We start from the raw sequence: 22,070 nt of genomic DNA, 5'->3' as shown, positions 1-22,070 counted from the left end.
GTCCTGATCCTAGGGTTCTGGGATCGAGTCCCATATGGGGATCCTCACAGGGAGTGTGCTTCTCCCTCTGCCTGTGTCTCTGCCTCTTTCTGTGTGTCTCTCATGAATAAATAAATAAAATCTTAAAAAAAAAAAAGAAAATTAATGATTCAAAGTGCCTCCTGATCCTCAGACCCTCATTCAAATTCTGAATATTGTCCCCGTAATTTTCATTATAGGTCCAGGATCCGGCCGCAGGTCACGTGTTGGGTTTAGTTACGACATCTTTTCCGCTTCCTTCAGTAAGCAATTGCTTTGCAGACCTTCTTTGTCTTTAGTTAATCTGTTGTTTTTTTGGGGTGCCTGGGTGGCTCAGTTGGTAAAGCATGTGACTCTTGATCTCAAGGTTGTGAGTTTTGGGCCTTATTTACTTATAAATAAATAAATCTAAAATCCATCATTTTTTTAAAGAATGCAGGTTAGTAATCATTTAATTATCCACTGGTTTGGGTGAATCTAATATATCTTCATGATTTACACACATCTGTAAGAATACCATAGAAGTGGGATGCCTGGGTGGCTCAGCCGTTGAGTATCTCAGGGTGTGATGCCGTGGTTGGGTATCGAGTCCTGCATCGGCTCCTTGCAAGAAGCCTGCTTCTCCCTCTGCCTGTGTCTCTGCCTTTCTCTCTGTGTCTCTCATGAGTAAATAAACAAAATCTTAAAAAAAAAACAAAACATAGAATTGATGCTATGTTTTCCTCATTGCATTATATGAGGGGCACATGGTTTGCCTCAGGGGAACGGGAGGAGGAGAGAGAGATTCTCAAACTGAGCATGGAGCCGTATGTGGGGCTTGATCCCATGACCCAAAGATCATGACCTGAGCTGAAACCAAGAGTTGGGTGCTCAGCTGAAGGCAACTTTTTTTTTTTTTTTTTAAGTAGGCTCTGTGCCCAATGTGGAGCCCAACACGGAGCTTGAACTCACAACCCCAGATTAAGATTTGGATCCTCAACTGACTGAGCCACTAGGCACCCTGATTTGTCTCATTATTGATAATGACATTTGTCACCACATTTGTCAGTGTGGTGTTTGCCAAGTTTCTCCACTATAAAGTTAACTAATGAATACTTTGTGTTCACTGATTAGTAAGTACTTAATAGATACTTTGTAGGGATATATTTTAAAACTTTTACTATAAGGTAGAACTTTCCTTTCTCCTTATTTATTTATTAAGGTTCTATTTAGGGATCCCTGGGTGGCGCAGCGGTTTGGCGCCTGCCTTTGGCCCAGGGCGCGGTCCTGGATATCCGGGATCGAATCCCAAGTCAGGCTCCCGGTGCATGGAGCCTGCTTCTCCCTCTGCCTGTGTCTCTGCCTCTCTCTCTCTCTCTGTGACTATCATAAATTAATTAAAAAAAAAAAAGGTTCTATTTATTCATTTAAGAGAGAGAGAGAGAGCTAAAGTGGAGGTGAGAGGCAGAGGAAGAGGGAGAAGCAGACTCCCCACTGTTCAGGGAGCCTGATGCTGGGCTTGATCACAGGACTGGGAGATCATGACCTGAGCCGAAGGCACACGCTTTACCATCTGAGCCACCCAGTTGCCCATCTCCCCGTTTATTTATATTGTGATGTGTTCATGTACCCCTATTTAGTCTGAAATTCAATCTGAACTATTTTTATTTGATGTTCAAATTGTTTCAGTTTGTCAGTGGGAGCCCCTTTCAGCTGACTCCTGTTTCCTATGTTAGCTCTTCCTTACTTTGGCAAAACGAGATCACTCCACGCTCAACTTATATTTACTTTGTCCCAGATTTACATGTCCCAGCAAGACATCTCCCCAAGGAGCACTAGTTCCTTTTATTGGAGGAGGATATTTAGAAACCAGGATCTGGATGCTAAGTATGCTTGTTGCTACCAGGATGTCATTCTACCAAGAGACCCTCTAAGAGGAGCTTGAGTAGCAATCTGTTTTACTGCTATATTTCTTCATTTTGCTCATGGGCACCCCCAAGATAGCTCTCTGTACCACATATTTTCTATTTGCCCCACCATAGTTTACCTCTGCCCTGCCCTCTGCCCAGGAGGCTGAATGGTATGGACTATAATGATGCGTTCTTGGGTCTTCTGTCGCTGTGGTTGGGTTTAGCTAACGAGGAGTCCCAGTAAGAAAAGAGAAGAGGAAATCAAAGGCAGGGTATTTATTCCCTTGCCTTCCCCACTGCAAGATCTCCTGGGGTTGGCTCTGTCCCTCCACGAGAAGTCCTCATTTTTCTCTGGGATACTAACTCTACACAGTCATCTCCTAAGTGTTTCTGGCAATGGTTCCCTTACCCCTTCAGGTGGTGAACCCCAGCTCCTAAATTCATACCTTTTTAAATAAGTCTGTGTTCAAATGGCCATCTGTTTCTTGTTGGGGTTCTGACTCATATCTTTTGGGTAAAAATATGGACGTTCCTAAATTGTTCTCCCTCTTTTCCAGTGATCCAGAAAAACAAGACTCGTAAAGCTGCAACTCTGGTACTAAAGCCTTCCTTTTACCGGGCAGTGGTCAGCAAACTTTTCCCATAGGGCCAGAGAGTAAATACTTTAAGCATTGAGTTTCTTTTCCAGCCACTCCATTCTGCCATAATATCACGAAGGCAGCCACACACAACAGGTAAACAAGGAACTGGACTTTCAACTCCAGACATTCAAATAATGCTCCTACTGGATTATCATTCAGTAATGTGGTTGCTATAGGAGTTCGTCAGATAGTCTTCATAAAGTCTGCGAACACACTATTAGTAAACTCAATTTTACAGATTAGGAAACTGAAAAACATTGAGGTTATAGCTTGCCATAAATCTCATAATTATGCAGTGGGGTAGTAGCAGTAATCCTCTGCTACCAAATTCTTTGTTCCCCTTATCATGCAAAGTTTCTTTGAGCAAGGTATTGTAGAGGCAATATTATTTTAGGGGATAATAGGTTAGTGAGATTTTTTTTTCTTAAGATTTTATTTATTTATTCATGAGATACACAGAGAGAGGGAGAGAGAGGCAGAGACACAGGCAGAGGGAGAAGCAGGCTCCATGCAGGGAGCCCAACGTGGGACTCGATCCCAGGACTTGATCCTGGGACTCCAGGATCACGCCCTGGGCTGAAGGCAGACACTAAACCGCTGAGCTACCCAGGGATCCCCCAGTGAGTGAGATTTCTAAGGCTAATGAGATTTGAAGTTTACTGGAGATCATATCATGTATTTGTAGGCCTGATTCTAGACAGGCTTTCTAGCTATGAGATTGCATATTTTATGACAGTAAGACTCTAGGAAAGACAAGAAAAAGAAAAAAAGAATGACATTTGAGTTCTCCCCTAATGGGGTTCTTCTGATACCACGGAACTGCTAAATCAACCCATTTTGAAGATTTTATTTATTTATTCATGAGAGGCACAGACATAGGCAGAGAGAGAAGCAGGCTCCATGCAGGGAACCTGACGTGGGACTCGATCCTGGGCCTCCAGGATCACACCCCAGGCTGAAGTCAGGCACTAAACCACTGAGCCATCCAGGGATCCCCTAAATCAATCCATTTTGAAAGCTGTATCACCTTTAAACTAGTTAATTGTTAAACGGTTCTAGTTATTGTTAACCAGTTTGAGTTGGGCTGTCTTGCAACTGAAAATACCCTAATAAAGAGCCAAGGTTTCCTGCTGTTTATTGATTGAGAAGCCAAGAGAGAATTTTAGCAACCCCAAAGCTATTGAATTAACTTGGGCAGGGGACAGTTGACAAGGTTTTTAGTTTGTTTGCAAGCAAAGCATGACAATTCTGCGGCGAGAATACTGTTAACTGTTGCTTTCCAATAAGAAAAAAGTGGGCACTTCAGGAAGAAAATATTCCAAATGTTTTTCATACTTTGTCTAGTCTCTGAAGTTCTCTTTGTTCTGTTGGAATGCCTAAGTCAATGAATTCAGTATTGATTTATTTCAAAGGCCCTAAGTCTTGAGGCTTTGGGGGACAATGAAAAGAATGAAAGAAAGATTTTTCATAGACTGTATTAAGCCTCCAGGCGTAGAAAATGTACAAGTGAAAAGCACATCGGAGACATCTTTGTTCCTTGTTAAAACATAGGAATAACTCTATGGCCAGGGTGGAAAGGTATACTACTGATTAATGACAAGATTTATAATTTATCCAGGATTTCTTATTTTTTAAGATTTTATTTTTAAGTAGTCTCTACACCCAATGTGGGGCTCAAACTACCAACTCTAAGATCAAGAGTTTCATGCTGTACCAACTGAACCAGCCTGGCAACTCGTAACTAGGATTTCTTAATTCCACCAAGTAAACCTAGACTCTAATATTGTGACCATATCTGTTTTTCATTGTGTCCTGCTTTCAGATTGCACACTTTTCTGGCTCTAATTGCACAGGTCCTAGCTTGTGCATACTGGGCATTCAGTAAATAGTTCATGACTGACTGGCTGGCTTAATTAATGAGAGAGTGCAAAACTAACCTAAGCATCTTTTTGATAAAATTATTACTTCCATGCTACCCAGTTAGACATGTTAAATATTTTGAGTCTATGTTTTCAATTACAAAAGAGTAGGGTAGTAAAAAGTAATAAATTCCAAGAGTGCTTGTTGCTGTCATTTAACATTCTACTGGAAATAATATATCACTTTACCATCAAGAAAAATTTTAACATTTGTTGAGTTCTTACTGCATGCCTGGCAATGAGCTATATTCTTTATCTGAAAGCAGCCCAAGTGTCCATTGACTAATGAACGGATAAAGAAGATGTGGGGTGTGTGTATACATATGCACATACCTATATGTAGAGAAATATTACTTGGCCGTAAAAAAGAATGAGATCTTGCCATTTGCAACAACACAGATGAACCTAGAGGCTATACTGCTGAGTGAAATAGATCAGAGAAAGATAAATACCATATAATCTCACACATATGTAGAATTTAAGAAACAAAACAAATGAACAAAGAAAAAAAAGACAAACCAAAAACGGACTCTTAACTGTAGAGAACAGATGGTTACTAGAGGGGAGGCATGGGGGGATGGATGACATAGGTGAAGAGGATTAAGAGTACACTTCTCGTGATGAGCACTGAGTAATGTGTATAATTGCTGAGTCACTATATTTTACACCTGAAACTAATGTAACACGGTGTGTTAACTACACTGGAATTTTAAAAAAAGAAAGAAAGAAAACAGAGAGGCCATGTTTAGGACTCTGAAAATCATATTAAAAATAAAAATGAGGGGATCCCTGGGTGGCTCAGTGGTTTAGCGCCTGCCTTCAGGAGCCTGCTTCTCCCTCCACCTGTGTCTCTGCCCCCACCCTTTCTATGTCTATCATGAATAAATAAATAAAATCTTTAAAAAAAAAACAGAAAAATAAAGTAAAAATAAAAAGAGCTAGCTTTTAGATAGTTTCCCCTAGTTGTCTCCATTTAACTTGCTTCCAATTCAATTCTCGAAGTCCTATTTCTATTTCCCCTTCATGATCTGGATTCAGCTCTCCTAAACTGAACAATCTTTCAATGTCCATTTTTACATCATTAAATTATTAGAAGTCTCTAATGTACTTGGTTTCCTGGTATTTCCCTCTACATCACTATTTCTTATTCATCCTATAATCTTTGGTTCAAGTGTCATCTTCAGGAAGTTTTTGTGTATTATCCTCCCCCTAACCTCTTTCTTTTCTTTTCTTTTTTTTTTTTTTTTTTTAATTAAAAATTTTGGCACCTAGGTGGCTCCGTGATTGAGAGTCTGCCTCTGGCTCAAGTCATGATCCCAGGGTCCTGGGATCAAGTCCCACATCAGGCTCCCCTTAAATTTTTTAAAAACATTTTATTTATTTGTTTGACACAGAAAGAGAGAGAGCACAAGCAGAGGGAGCAGCAGGCTCTCCACTGAGCAGGGAGCCTGATAAGGGGCTCAATTCCAGGACCCTGGGATCATGACCTGAGCTGAAGGCAGACACTTAACTGACTGAGCCACCCAAGCACCCCTTCCCTCTACCCTCTTAAAAACATAATCCTTTTACAAAGAGATTATTTATCAAGTGACAGTATTCCTTCTATTCTTTTACTATAACAGATATTTGGAGTTCATTCAAAAACATTTCAATTATAATAGTTCAATTTGTGTGCTTTTCAGTTATAACAACTTTTCAGGAACACATTTTTTTTTTTTTGTACGTGAGAAAAGAATGGTAAGTTATTGCTTTATTAATGATATGTTTATATTTGAAAGAGAGATATAATTACTTGAACTTAAAAATAAATATTCCAGGGCAGCCTGGGTAGCTCAGCAGTTTAGCACCGCCTTCAGCCCAGAGTGTGATCCTGGAGACCCGGGATCGAGTCCCACGTCGGGCTCCCTGCATGGAGCCTGCTTCTCCCTCTGCCTGTGTCTCTGCTTCTCTCTCTCTCTCTCTCTGTGTTTCTCATGAATAAATAAATAAAATCTTAAAAAAAAATTCCGTATTTGTTTAAACCATAACTATAAAAATTTAACTATATAAGGTTTTTTAGTATGGAAATTAAATAAATTCTCTTATACCTATCACCCAGCTTCAGAACATTTTCTAATCAACATTTTCTAATCTGCAAATATTTTGAAGTATTAGTAATAAAAGGATGCCCATATAATTTATTATTCAAACCAGGATACTTTTGAGAGCCTGAGAAGGGGTGTTATTAATAATTCCACCAGGACAGCAGGCATAAACCAAATCTGTACTGGGGAAACCAGGGCATGTAATTAATTACCCTAGAACAAATTCACTTTTGTAATATTTAAGGTATTTAAAAATATACCCGGATGTAAGAAAATAGAAGACAGTTCTGACATGAAAGGAGACACACATCTCCTGTTAAATAGTTTTCTTTACTTATCTTTGTTCTGGACTCTTTGTATCGCCTTAAAATTCCTGTGGGTTGAAGCCCTAACTCTCAATGTGATGATATTTAGAAGTAGGGCCTTGGGGAGGTAATTAGGTCATGTGGGTGAAGCCTCACAATGGGATTTGTGTCTTATAAGAAGAGATACAGATCTCTCTCTCTCTCTCTCCCTCTCTCTTTTCTCTCTCTCTCCATGCCATATGAGTATCAGTGGGAAGATGGCCTTTTATGAACCAGGAAGTAGGCCCTCAACAAGGAACCGAATGCTCTGGCACCTTCATCTTAAGAGTTTCCAGCCCTAGAACTGTGAGAATTAAATGTCTGTTGTTTAAGCCACTTAGTCTATGATGTTTTGTTATGGCAGCCTGAGCAGACGAAGACAATCATGTTGAATAGAATTTGTATGGGCTTTTACTACTCTGAGGCAGAATTAAATCAAACATGTATTTTAAGAGCATGTATCTGGCAATAAATCTATTACTATAATCTAGCAGCAATGGAGTAATACTAACTGGCACAGCAGTTAAAGTGCTTGGGAGGAGAAAAACCTAAATGTGTGGCTGATGCCTGCCGACTGCTAGCTGAACACATTCCTCAGCCTCTCAGAGGCCCCTTTTCTTCCTTCACCCCATAAAATGGAGATAATAATAGAACATATTTCACAGGGTGTTCATGTGGACGAATGGGTAATGTGGGTAAAACACATTGTGAAGATTCAATGATGAGTATCTTTGTCTGCTTTCATCTCCTTGCCCTATTGAAGCTCTTCCACAGCGCAGGGACTGGCACCGTACATACGCCTGGGTTGGCGACTTTACAGGGAAGCTGGAGCGAAAGAGCCAAGGCTGCTCCATGGCCAAGACATTCAGCGGAGACACTCACCATGTACCAAGGACAGTGCGATGACAGGTCATTTATTGTCCCTAGTCAGAGGATGTTCAAAGTGTCATAACTTGAGCATTAAAAAAAATTGCAACCTTATTTGCAATCAAAGACTGGTGAGATCTGAATGTATCAAAAGTAAATAAGGCTGGGGCACCTGGGTGACTCAGTCAGTTGAGTGTCTGCCTTTGGCAGGGGTCAAGATCCCAGGGTCCTGGAATCCAGCCCCACTGCGGCTCCCTCTCCCTCTGCTCCCTCCCCCTGTTCACTCTCTCTCTCTCTGCATGCTCTCTCTCTCAAATCAATGAATAAAATCTTTAAAAAATTAAGTAAAAATAAAAGTAAAATAGGAGTACTATTCACCTCAGAGAATTGCTATGAGAATTCAAGTATAAGGTGCAGCACAGTTTGGCCTGATTCACTGCAGGCCTCAAAATGGTGGTTAATTTACAAATTTACTTCTCCTGGAAAACCTCTTGAGAAGGCACAGTGAATGGAGAAAAGTCACACCAAAGGCAAATCTTCACTGCCTCACATCAGCCCATGGAGGCTTCTTCCTGAGTGGCCAACACCTTATTTAATTAGCTCAGAGGATTAGGTTAATAACTTAAATTTAAAAGATCCATTCCTGGGGCACCTGGCTGGCTTAGTCAGTGGAGCGTGTGACTCTTGGTCTAGGGGTTATGAGTTCAAGCCCCATGTTGGGCGTAGAGATTACTTAAAAAATAAAATCTTAAAACATAAATAAATAAAAGATCCATTCTTGACCAAATGTCAACAGACAGGAATAACAAAAATGTTTTTAAAGAAAATTTCTTTTATGAAGTGTCTTGATTATTAGATTTCCACAGTTTATGAGTTTTGTTAGTAAAAAAATTCTTTTCGTGAAATAGCTACCACATGTTTCATTTCTGGCAGTGACACATGAGAAAAATGATAACATTCTGATCTTTACTCATTGCGTTAATGGTACATAAGAGAAGAGTGCTTCACAAACCTGTAAGTGCTGCTATCCAGTCGCTAGTATAGACACAAATAAAGATAAATCTTCTCAAAGGAAATTAAGTGAAGCCAGCAGGCCATTAGCTAATCCTTCTGGAACACTTTATTGTGGTCCTATAGAGAAAGGACTGGAAGATGGACCCTTAAGATCTGGCAACAGGCAAGAGGTAATTATCCAAAGGAAAGCTGTTTGTTATGTCACTCCTCTGTTTTTCAGTAGATAATATATTACTATTGGATTATATGAAGAGCTAAGCAATAATTTTTTACCAGATACAAACACCTTAACAGAATTATGAATATAGAATTACGGTGCCAGAGGTGCATAAAGAAGAAGCTTCATGTTGGCGTTGGAGTCAGGGCACTGATTGTGTTCAAAGCCATGAATATGGACAAACTGGGGAAGAAAAGCAGCAGAGAGAGAGAGAGAGAGAGAAGCTTCAGAGTCAACCAGATAAACAAATAGTGGCCTCATTATAGGTACTGCCCAGGATAGAGTACTTTCTCCTTTTCACACATGGCTTTCCTGACCCCGTCCACCCCCTGACATGCGGTGTTTTCCCAAATCCCCACCACCACCCCCTCCACCCCCGGAAGCCACCAGCCACTGACATTGACAGGAACTCATGGTGCTTCCGGAGGGTCAGCTCCTCTCCTGGGCCTAGGGTTCACTTTCCTGATCCCTGAATGGCACAAGGTTTCAGAGCCCCAGGTCCTAGAGACATGTTTTCATCCACATCTGCATGTACTTTGCGCACTTTGGAGTATCACATGTGCAATCCGAACATTCCTGAAACTGCTGAGGGAGCCGAGATTCCAGTTGTTCTCAGAGGTCAGAGGCCACTCAGCCAGCTCAGCACCTGACCGGCGGCCCCAGCAAGGCAGAGGCCTTTCTTGCCTCTCTTCCTCCTCCTCTTGCTTCCTCCCATCCCTCCTTCAGCCTCTGCTTCCAAGAATATTCTCATCCTAACTCAAGCTGCGGGGAGCAGCCTGAGAGAGTCAGTTAGCTGGTGTTAGCAGTGACAAACAGCCCTAGGACCCGGTCACCTACAAATGTCTCATTTTGGCTCCTTCTAAATTAAAACAAACAAACACAAAATATTCAACAGAGGATTGGAATTGTGATCCCATCCTTCACACCCATGGAAATGGGCAGTTACTGCTGTGCTGTGGGATTTCCTTCTGCTCCTTCTCCACCCCTCACCCCACCCCTACTATGTCCTTCTTCCTTTCTTCTCCCCTTTCCCTTTCTCTTCTCTGCTTCTTTCCTTTTCCTGAGGCCCTGCAATTGCTGAAATCTCAAATGCCCGTGTCTCTTCCTTTCCAGGTTTCCTCCACACAAGATATAAATAGCATCAGCATTTTCCTCAGAAAGCAAGCTGTTTTCAAATCTGGCAAAAGCAGGGAATGAAAAGAGGTAATGTTTAAAGGAACTAGCATGCTCATTATTGGGGGACTTGCTTATATGTCCCTCTAAATTCCCATCTTAGTGAAATGGTTCTCATCAATCTTTAGTGAGGAAAACTTGGTTTGAGCAGAACTCCTATCCACAGCAGGGATTATTGCTTGAATTCCTGTAAGTAGGCAGAAACTCCAAACTTTAAATAGAAAACAAAGTTTTGGGACCCCTGGGTAGCTCAGCGGTTGAGCGTCTGCCTCTGACTCAGGTTGTGATCCTGGGGTCCTGGGATAAGAGCCTCATCAGGCTCCTGCAGGGAGCCTGCTTCTCCTCTGCCTGTGTCTCGGCCTCTCTCTGTGTCTCTCAGGAATAAAATCTTAAAAAAAAAAAAAAAAAAAAAGGCAAGCAAAGTTTCAACCTCAATCAGTATTTTCATGAGCAAATGGTAATCAAGATAGAGTAAGTGGAGCAAGTCAACAACTCCATTGCAAAAGACTCACAAAAGAATTCCATGTTACAGAATATGCTAATTATCCTTCCCAGTGGGGGCAGCAAGGCCCACCTGGGCTTCAGTCTGACACGTATACTTTTGTACTTTTTTACTGTTGGTCTTGGAAATGGCCTCAAGGACAACATGCTCTGGGTCTTTGTTTAATTCTCTGTAACAACTGGTACATTTCCAGCTAGGTCCTAAATTTTTCTTGAAGGTGATCAGTGGGGTGGTAGACAATAAATATGGCTCCTGGGCTCAAGACAATGCACAAAATCAACTCACATCTGATCCTTATTTAGCAAATGTCGCAACCACGCCCAAAACGAAACACACTCCCACAAACCAAATGGCCTCATTGCTTCTGGGTAGACAGTAAGTGGGGAGATTGCTGTCAAGACTCAGAACCTGGGTTCTGGTTATGAAGTCCCCCTTCCCTCGTTTGTTCCACAGGCATGTATGGTAGACAGAACGATGACTTCTCCAAGAGAAGTTTCCTAATCCCCAAATCCTGTGAGTATGTTACCCTACACAGCAAACAGGGCTTTGTGGTTGTGACTAAGGATCTTAAGAGGGGGAGATTATTCAGGTGGGTGTGATGTAATCACCAGGGTCCTTACACAGGAAAGAGGGAGGCAGGAAAGTGAGAGAAGTGGCAGCAGAAGCAGAGGTCCGGTTGCACGGGCCTTGAGCCAAGGAGAGTGAGTATTCTCTAGAAGCTGGAAAAGGTGTGGCATGGATTGTCCACTAGTCTCCTGGAGGGACACAGCCCCTGCAGACCTGTTTTGAACTTCCGATCTTCAGAACCATGAGAGAATTCATTTGTGTTGCTTTAAGCCACTGAAATGCTGGTTGTTACGATAATAACAGTAAACTAATACGGTACATTAATACCTTCCTTATAGGGTTGTGCAAGGATTAAATGAAAAGACAAGATTAATCATGAAGACTCAACACAGTACCTAGTATACAGGAAGGGTGGGAAAAAATGCTATTACCAGTCTATAAAGCATTACCCAAAACCATGTTGGATTTTTCCAGAGCTCCCTGCAAAATGTAAGGAAAACAGACAAAGTATCTAAAAGCAGAGAGAAGAAGCTAGAATTTATTGATCTAGGTTGGCATTTTACACAATGGAAAACCCACAAGCCTGGGAGGTAGGGCCTCCCTAAACTCAGAAAGGTTGAGTCAACTGCCCACTGTCACACAGCTAGTAAGATGTTGAATCCAGATTCAAATCCCAGTCTGAATTAAAAGCCCTGAAATTTCTCACATTCTTTTAGACTTTATAATAGAAAAAAAAAAAGTGGCATTTCTACCTTGAAACACTTGTTTGGGTTACGAAGACATCTTAATATGCCTTCATTTTCGAATAATTATTTACTACTCATTTGTGTGGAGTCGTATCCCAAGTTCATGATACAACAGTATGATGATTGCTGCTTTGCGGGCCCTGCAGGGTTGTAGTAATAATAATTCACTTACTATATGTGTAAAAGACTTTTACAACTTAAAAAGCACTTTAAAAAATATGTGTAAAAAAAATATGTGTAGATCCTTTCAGGAGTCTCATGATTCTTAAGAGGCAAGTTTTATTATTTCCTTTTGATAAGAACTCCGAGCATGACAAGCTGCTTTGCCCAAGGCACATGTCTACATGTCATAGAAATCTGTCTCCTGATTGAAAATTTCATGCCACGTCCATTACACTGGTTTTTGGGAGTGTCCTTCCCATCACGGTCTGAAAAATGATTTGCACACTACTTCCATCAGACCGCCTCAGCTGTGGTCAGCTGGCAAGCATGCATTTAGGCAATGAGTCCGGAAACTGTGTGCTGAGCTCTGGAGTTATTTTGAGGTCAAAAGCCAGATCTTTCTATGCTGCACATTAAGCTTCCACAGAGGGAATTGGAGATTACTTCTGTGAAGTTTCGAGTAAAGTTTTACTGAAGGTCATTGTATTTTATAACCTGCTTGAAACTCTGTATTCTGTGTAATAGCTGTAAATTTTTCACATAATCATGGCAGGCTCTTCTGGTTTATTTTTAGTTCCAACGATGTAAAAACAAAACAATGAATATTTCTCTTTGAAGTTCTCCTGTGCGAATATAGTAGTCTCTCTTCTCTCTCCAAGTTTGGCAACCTGATTCATTTGTTTCCAGGAGTTTTTCTTTATACAATATAAATTCATTCCCATGGACTTGAGATAATTACACTTTAGACAATTCCCTTCCTTTGTAATTATTTACAGTTCCCTTTCCTTTTCGCAGGATGAACATAATGAGTCAAATAAATACATTTAATACTCCCGTCATTTTCACAGAAGTTTACAGGCTGTTCTAAAATACAGAAAAATTGTTCAGGGGACTCCTAACTGTGCATTCACTTATTTATGATTGTAAGTATTATTGTATGGTCCCATTGATGTTTCTTGTATGTTTAAATCTTCATTTAAAAGAAACTATTTTGAGGAGCACCTGTGTGGTCCAGTTGATTAAGCAGCCAACTCGGGATTTTGGGATCAGGTCATGATCTCAGGGTCCTGAAATTGAGTCCTCCATGGCTCTGTGCTCAGTACAGAATCTGCTTGAGATTCCTCTACCCACCCCCCTCATTCTCTCTCTCTCTCTTTCAAATAAATAAAATCTTAAAAAAAAAAAAACTATTTTGAAATTCAAAATTCATTTCATTGTGTGTTTGGGTTTATTTTGAAAAACAGACACATTTCCAGTCTCCTCCTCCCCTCCTACTTATATGTTGTGCATTCATTAAAACTAACTTCTCAGCAATTTTCTTTTTAGAAGTTTTGGATAAATTAATGATTAAAATAGTAGAATAAGACATGACTGTTTACTACATATATACACACATTTTATTTATTATGTTAAAGATTCATTTATTTATTTGAGGGGCAAAAGGAAGAGGGGAGAGAAATCCCATGTAGACTCCACTCTGAGTGCAGAGTCTGATGTGGGGCTCTGTTCCATGACCCTGAGATCACGAGCTGAGATGAAACCAAGAGTTGGAGGCTCAACTGACTGGCCACCCAGGTGGCCCTACACACACATTGTAGCTGGTCATAGTCATAATATGCTATTAGTGAAGCATTTTATAAGCAAGCCACTGTATTTCATTCATTCTAAGATATTTTTTCAGTTTTACCATTATTGAAGTTGAGACATGTCTTACAATCATGTGGTAAGAAAGCATAGTGAGTTAGCAGTGTTTATTCTCTCTGGGCTGAATGACATAATTAAGGCTAAATCTTTAATTTGGTAGCATCTTAAATTCAATTAAATACAATATATACCAACATTATTCTACATGCTTGCAGATTCCCTTGTCCAGTCCTCTAAGCAATCCCACAATATAGGAAAATTATCCTCCACATTTCACAGAAGAAGAAATAGATTAAGGAACCTGCTCCCCGTTGTTTATCAGCTATACCATGGTCTGTGGCATGCTGGTAACTAGCTCTCATAGGATTGGGCAGGGGGAGCTTTGGTTTGTAGCATTTATTAATTTCCATAGCATTAAAACTCTCATATGGTCAACTTCAAGCTACCAAGATGAACATAGAATTAGGAAGATCTGGACAAAATTGGCTTTTATGAGATGTGAGCGGGCTCAGGTGTACCACTTATGTGTTCTTCCTGGGTAACCTTAACCAAATCCATGTCTTTAATATCACTCATACACCAAATACCACAATATCCAACTCTTCATTGGTTGTCTCCACTTGATGCCCTGCTGGCTCCTCTAGTCCAGTAGATAAATTGTACCTTTCTTATTCCTGACAATCTCCTTGAGAATCATTATTGAATACAGGAGGAAATCTAGAATTTTGATAGCATGGTAGTAAGAACTGTGAAAGGCACCAGACTTTATCCCGCTTACAAGCTAGCAAATTAGCCTGCCACAGGTTTGTGGATGTTGTTAACAGTATTCCTGGATCAGAGACCAAAGGCTTTATATTATTCACAGAGAAAGAGTAGCCATGGCACTGACATTTCTTCTTCTTCAGCAGTGGCAGCAGTCTGAGTCCAGATTTCCACTGCATGATGTAGAGGCCTGAGTGGACAGTGGGTACCATTACAGGAGAAGGAACCTGAGTTGGTGGCCCTGAGTTCAAATCTTATAGGGTAGTAACCTTACCTGACTTTTGCCTTCAAGGAAACACTATCTATCTTACAAGGCTGTAAACAAACCTGCCCTTTGCTTGAGAGGAAACTCTCTCTGTCTTCCAAGAGTGCTCACAATACAATGATCTTTGACAGGACAGTCTGGAACAAGATGTGCAGAAACATGAGAGACTCATGGAGAAGTTTCCGATGAGTATGCCACTCTGTTAGCCACTATAATTAATCTGACTTACAGAGGTAAGGGCTGAATCCATTTATTTATTTATTTTTTGAAGATTTTATTTTTTTATTATTTATTTATTTATTATTTATTTATTTTAGAGAGAGAGAGAGAGCAGGGGAAGGGGCAGAGGGAGAGGGAAAAGGAGAGAAGTAGAGTTCCTGTTGATCTTGGAGCCTTACAGGGAGCCTGACACGGAGCTTGATACAGGGCTTGAACTCACAACCCTGAGATCATGACCTAAGCCAAAATTAAGAGTTGGACACTTAACCAATGGAGCCACTCCAGGTGCCCCAATGAAGATTTTATTTTAAGTAACCTCTATACCCAACATGGGGCTCGAACTTATAACCCTGAGATCAAGAGTGGCACGCTCTACTGACTGAGCCAGCCAGTCACCCCCTGAACCCATTTAATCTATCTCGCACAGCATTTAATTAAGGCTACTGTCCACAGCATTCCAGTTGTAGCAGAATAGGGCCAGACTGCAGTAGCGACCACAATCATACCCCTAGGATCCTGGATACAACTAGCTGAACAAATTCCAAAAGTCATCAGAGTCTTACATAGCTTTCTGGCTTTCTCCTTTAGTTTCTATATTGACGTTTCCACTTGGCCTGAGGTATTAATACAAGTAGTATTAAAGGGTTTTGGGTTTTTTTTTTTTTTTTTTACATTTTATTTATTTATTCATGAGAGATGCACACAGAGAGAGGGGCAGAAACACAGGCAGAGGGAGAAGCAGGCTCCCTGCAAGGAGCCCAATGTGGGATTTGATCCTGGATCCTTGGATCACGCCCTGAGCCGAAGGCAGATGCTCAACTGCTGAGCCACCGAGGTGTCCTAAGGTATAGTATTAGACACTACACAGACTCTGCCTTGATCTGCAAAGAAGACATCTGGCGATTCATCTATGACAGCCCTGGCCAGTCAATTGAAGACAATCTGAATGCCTTCCAGGGTCAAGGTAATGTCAGTGATCACTTCAGCTAGAGTCAAGGACAAATTTTGAGTCACCTTTTTCTAACTGGAGGACCCGCATCATAGGGACCACATCAATAATAAGTCAGTTAATCCTCTGGAATTTTCCAGAAGTAACCAAGCCTCATTTTGGAGAGAACTCTGCTGTTGTCTGAGGGCTACACGATCTACTTATGGTGTTTCCTTAGATACTTAAAGGTTTCTTATGGTTAACCCTAATGTGCAAGTCAACAATTTTTTTAGAGAGAGGCAAGTGAACCCCTAGTTTCCATACAGGAAGCACAGTCCCAGGAGCACACATGGTGCCCCCGGAAAGCAAGTGTTGTGTATAACTGTTAAGATCCCTAAATGGGACCACCAGCCGTCAGGGAGCACAGGTTGATAGGGCAGCCAGTGTGGCCTCCCAACTGTCTGGTGGGTTTCAGGGTTCCCAGTTCAGTCTGAGTAATTGAGGGTAGGCATTTTTGGAGGGTCTGCCTAAGAACAGTCTGTCCGGCCTATTCAGTTTGTTCATATAACCAGTCGAGTGGCATTCTTCTGCCCCACTGAATGACAGAGTGATGACCATAGAAGTAGAAGTGGAGAAGACATCCAGAGATGTTGACAGGGCTTTTTTATTTTTATTTTTCCCTAGGAGGTATAGAGACAAGCCATCTCCTGCTATTTTCAACAGACTTCTTGGCAGGATTAATGGGAGTGGTGCCCAAATAGTGGTTAGAGCTCATCAGTTAAATTTAAGACATTTGCAAAAATTTGGAAGAGGTTTTGTGAAGAAGGCTCCAGGTGCAGTTCTCAAATATAAAGATCATTAATATCCTTCCTCTTCTGAGCCCCTTGGATCTTACAATGTTCCCCCCACTCCAAAAATCAGTGTACTCCATTCTAGTAGCTACAAATTTGCCTTTATTAGATCATCCACTACTTGTATTTAGACCTCTCATCTAGAAGGGGCAGATGCAAGGACAAGAGTATTTCGTTTTTGGAGCAATTTTAGGTTTATAGCAAAATTGAGAAGAAGGTATAGAGATTTCCCATATATCTCTTACTCCCACATAACCATAGCCTTCCTCATTACAATAATTTTTTTTTTACAAGTAAATTTTAAAAAAAGATTTTAGGGGATCCCTGGGTGGCTCAGTGGTTTAGCGCCTGCCTTTGGCCCAGGGCGCGATCCTGGAGTCCCGGGATCGAGTGCCGCGTCGGGCTCCCTGGATGGAGCCTGCTTCTCCCTCCTCCTGTGTCTCTGCCTCTCTCTCATAAATAAATAAATACATAAATCTTTAAAAAAAATGAAAAGATTTTATTTACTTACTCATGAGAGACACACAGAAAGAGAGAGAGATATAGACAGAGAGAGAAGCAGGCTCCCTATGGGGAGCCAGATGAGGGACTCGATCCCAGGACCCCAGGATCACGCCCTGAGCCAAAGGCAGATGCTCAACCACTGAGCCACCCAGGTGCCCAACAAGTAAATTTTTCAAAATGTACAGACACACTATGTCCCTACCCTGGCCCACATATCTAATGTAGGGGGACATGACGAGCAGTGTACTCAGACAAGTGGTCATTAGCCTTATGGTCTAAGCCGTGTCAATCCAAAGCTGCCACTTTTTTGTGTGTAAAGTTAAGACACTACTAAGGCCAGTCTGGCTGCATTCTGAATACACGTTTTGCATGTCATCAGTGAGGCTTGTCCTTCCTACACAACATTGAGTACATGTTGATCCTCCTCAGAATGAGAAGATACCATGGGAAGAGTCCCAAGGCCTTGATAGGTCAGGCATTCAGTTTCTATAGGAGCCAAATAATTGCTTCCAGTTGCTTCTAGTCAGAGGGGCAACAACTCCATAACCAAAGTGGTATCTCTACAAAGAAGCTGCCTCCCTTTGTCAAAGGCTCCCATGGGTGAAATCTTCAAAGAAACTTAAGGCAGAAAGTTGTTATTAAAGTTGTGGGGTTCCAAGGGAACTAGTATGTCTGGCTTTTCTCTACCAAGATAATCCCCTCTGAACTTTATGATCATTTGTATTATAAGCATGAGGAATATCCATACCAATTATATAGCATCGCTGGAAAACACAACAGTACATTGAGTAGCCCAAAGGGTGCTACCCAGAAGATCACTTTAGCTTCTTTTCCCTACCTTGAGCCATGCCAAGAGCTCATTAGCTTAATCAGGACTCAATTATCCCCAAATTCTGCTTCACTCCTATTATTTCCAGTTATGTGAACCTGTAATTACCTTTTTTACTTAAACTCTCTCGAGGACTGTGGCTCTCCCTGTGTTTCCCTCCCCACCCAGCTCCCATGATGTAATTGGATAAACACACAGAATTCAATATGGCTTAAAAAAAAAAAATAAAAGGAAGATTAAGTGGTCTATGGCTTTTCTTAAATAGCCAAAATCAATAAAGTGAGATGACTTTCTGCTAACATTCAGGGACTTACATGTCTACCTTCCATTAGCATGAAGTACTCTTTCCTGCCAATATCCATTTTTCCACATTTTAAAAGATGTTTATTTCATATTCACAGTCAGTCTTTTACATAGCTGAGAATATAAGATGGTCATAATATTTTCTTAGGCAATTAAGTACTAATTACCGCATATTAAATCAACATTTCTCCAAGACTTGTTTTTGATTTCCTCGGTTTCCTGACCCTCCCCCAGTATATGTATCTAGTTTACTAGCACAGTTCAGGCATTTCTGTCTCTCTGCTGGAATATGATCACTTTTTCAAAGTCGTGGTGTCATATGCCTTCAGTTATTTGACTAATCAGGGAGCGAGAACTGCCCTTAGGAACACTTTGGGGGGATCCCTGGGTGGCGCAGTGGTTTGCACCTGCCTTTGGCCCAGGGCGCGATCCTGGAGACCCGGGATCGAATCCCACATCGGGCTCCTGGTGCATGGAGCCTGCTTCTCCGTCTCCCTGTGTCTCTTCCTCTCTCTCTCTCTCTCTGTGTGACTATCATAAAAAAAAAAAAAAAAAAAAAGGAACACTTTGGGTTGAGAGAGTTGGCCAATAAAACAGGCCCCCATTAAGAATTTCAGATAAATAATGAATAATTTCTTTTAGTATAACATGTTGCTGGTATTGCAGCGGATATACTAAAAATTATTTGTTGCTTATCTGAAATTCAAATTGAACTGAGTGTCCCATCTTACCTTGCAACTCTAGACCCAAGCTACTGGGGACTCCTTCACTGGGCCCTGGGCTTTAGAAACTCCCCACCAGTGCCTCACCTCAGGGTGAGGAGTCCTTAGTGTCAAGTAGACATACTTACCTGCAGCTCCAAAATCTCCCGCCAGGGCCTTTGGTTTTTTCCCCAAGAGAGTCCTTTTAAGTGCAACCCTAGTCCAGAGGGGTGACCTGGGGTGGCTGACAGGAAAGTGTGGATAGGGAAGAGATATGTAGCTAAGCTGCTCATACAGAGAAGCATGCCAGGTCCACATGGACATAGGACAGAGCCCTAGGTGAAGAGACCCAGAAGAGAAAGCCAGGGCCTCCATTTATACCCTTGCTCTAGGCCCCACAAATGTGAAGAGTGGGTCTGCAGATAGCATCTGACCATGCATACACTTTGTGTGCTTTCTGCTGGCTATCTGATGGGTAATGGGTACAACGAGGGCAGAGTATAGAGGTTTCTAGTTATAACGTAGAGCTACTATTTCTATCCTTTCCAGTACTTTCATTTGCTTCAATTCATCTGCTGTTTCCTTGTATAAATTCCACCAATGAATGGGTATTTGAAAAAAAACTTGAAAAAAAAAAATCCGTGTCACCATTAACAACAACAACACTACAAAGTAAATCTAGTGTCTTTCTCCTGTACTGAGTGAGCCTTTTAAGGGATGATTCAGCTAAATGCACCCAGGTGCTCTGTTTAAGTGCTAGCTACTCTCCAGAGATTCCTCAGAGTGCTAAAACATAAGCTCTGTTTATATCAGACGTAACACAGTGTGAGTTGCAAGTGCAGATTCTGTTTGTCAGGGAAAAAAATTTGGTAGAACGAAGACGCAAGAGAAAAACAGGCTTCTGTGGAAATATCGTGTACTAGGTTGTTTATGGTGTGAACAATGCTTATTTAACCTCATACAGAAAATTAAGTTAATATTTGCCTAAGGTTTAGGATTGCATGACCCCACCAGGCCAGATAGGGATTTTTTAAGTGGCACATTGTATCAGCTAGGATTGCTTTTGGCTCCATATAACAAGAACCCAGCTATAATGGCTTACAAAAAAGTCAGGCATCTGTTTTATTCCTGCAAGAAGCAGGAATGCCACTGCAGACCCAGGTTCTCTCTGCCTTTCTACTCTGCCATCCTTGCTAGTGGTTCTCTTCCTCATGCTTGCAAGATGGCTGCTGCCCTTCTAGGCAGGAAGGGGGAGGGTGAGAGCAAAATAAAGTTGCCAAGTCTGTTTTCTTTTAGAATGATTTCTGGAAGGTTCCAGCTAGTGAACTTTGCTCCTATCTCCTTGGTCATTTATGTGTCAGAGAGCCATGCCCAGCCGCAAGGGAGCCTGAAGTGACCATTGTTTCAGCTGGACACACTGTTATCCCAAACACTATTTGGGAAAACTGGATACTGGGTAGGCTATTAGCCATCCCTGCCATAGATATGAATGTGCTTATAAATTCTTCAAAAAAAAAAAAAAACAAAACCCTAGGGATTTTCTCCTCAACATAGAATTACAATGATCTAGCAAATTAAATAGCCAGCACAATTTTCAAGTGCTATTTATGTGTCCACAAGTTAGTCTATAGGTTGAGAGATTCTCTCTCCAGATTTTTATCTCTGTACAAAAGATCTAAACAGCAGTTAGTCAAAAATCCTTTACTACATTACAGAATTTTCTGCCAATCCCAAAATTGACTTCACTGTTACATTCTAAAACTCATTTTTAAAAAGCCTATGGTGGGCAGCCCCAGTGGCCCAGTGGTTTAGCGCTGCCTTCAGCCCAGGGTGTGATCCTGGGGACCCAGGATTGAGTCCCATGTGGGGCTCCCTGCATGGAGCCTGCTTCTCCCTCTGCCTGTGTCTCTGACTCTCTCTCCCTCTGTGTCTCTCATGAATAAATAAATAAAAGCCAAAAATATAAAATAAAAAGCCTATCGTTGTACATCTGTTACAAACACTAGGTTGTTGGTAGATACAATATAGCTTGTTTTAAAATTTAAACCTGAAAGCTGTACTTAAAATGTTTACTAAATGCATGGTATAATTAAAGGGATGAGGAGGTGACCGAAATGGTCCTTGACTGTCTAGCCTACGAACTACTAGGTTCTAACTCGGTAGGACTGTGAAACACCTGGAGCTATGGCTGCAGCAGGCTGGCTGGAGAGGAATGCCAGGAGAGTGCACCGGGGAGAAGGCCCAGCGCCCTAGGAGCCGGAGAAATCAAACAGGAGAGCCCTCCCCTGGTTGGGGTACACGGAATACGCTTCAGGGAGGAGACGTTGCACTTACAGGCCGGAAGGAGCCACACTTCACTTACGGTGCGATGTCACCGAGACAGAAACCGTGGAGTCGCTCCAGGTGACTAGGGATGATTTTGGAAGCACATTAACAAAAGCCGCGTGCATGCGGAGTACTATACGCTGCTGAGGTGGAGGTCGAGCAGAGTGTCCGGGTACAGCACAGATGCAAAGTCGCCTCCCTCGCAGGCCTAGGTGGCTTATGCAATCGAGGCACCACTTTAGACCAACATTATTCAAAGCGGCTTCATGGAAAATGAGTTAACTGCAAAACCACTTTGAAAATGGGGTCTTGGGATCCCCGGATGGCCCAGCGGCTTAGCAACGCCTGCAGCCCAGGGCCGGATCTGGAGACCCGGGATCGAGTCCCGCATCGGGCTCCCTGCATGGAGCCTGCTTCTCCCTCTGCCTGTGTCTCTGCCTCTGTCTCATGAATAAATAAATACAAATCTCAAAAAAAAAAAAAAAAAAAAGAAAAGAAAATAGAGTACTGATGATAATTCAAAGTGTTATTCCAGGAACTTCGGTGACCAGTGAATGGGAAGCCCCCAAACACATTCCCAATTTGGAGAACCCGCA

The 22,070-nt window shown here is 41.7% G+C and overlaps 1 long non-coding RNA gene across 2 annotated transcripts; it reads left to right on the top strand.

Annotated features, from left to right (window-relative positions):
- Positions 1-216: 216 nt before the first annotated feature.
- LOC125754003 (uncharacterized) lies at positions 217-21,911 on the top strand. Of its 2 annotated transcripts, XR_007407154.1 has the most exons (8): positions 217-281; positions 2,465-2,641; positions 7,107-7,201; positions 7,659-7,804; positions 10,107-10,196; positions 12,939-13,066; positions 14,946-15,047; positions 21,313-21,911. It is a non-coding gene; the product is annotated as an uncharacterized LOC125754003 (long non-coding RNA). The 2 variants fall into 2 exon arrangements; XR_007407153.1 differs by lacking the exons at positions 217-281; positions 2,465-2,641 and having other exon boundaries at positions 6,480-7,201.
- The last annotated feature ends 159 nt before the right edge of the window (positions 21,912-22,070 follow it).

This window comes from Canis lupus, chromosome 29 (genome assembly GCF_003254725.2).
Source record: "Canis lupus dingo isolate Sandy chromosome 29, ASM325472v2, whole genome shotgun sequence".
Taxonomy (NCBI): Eukaryota; Metazoa; Chordata; class Mammalia; order Carnivora; family Canidae; genus Canis; species Canis lupus.
The sequence above is the reverse complement of the archived record's forward strand: the minus strand, read 5'-3'. Positions and strand labels throughout refer to the sequence as shown.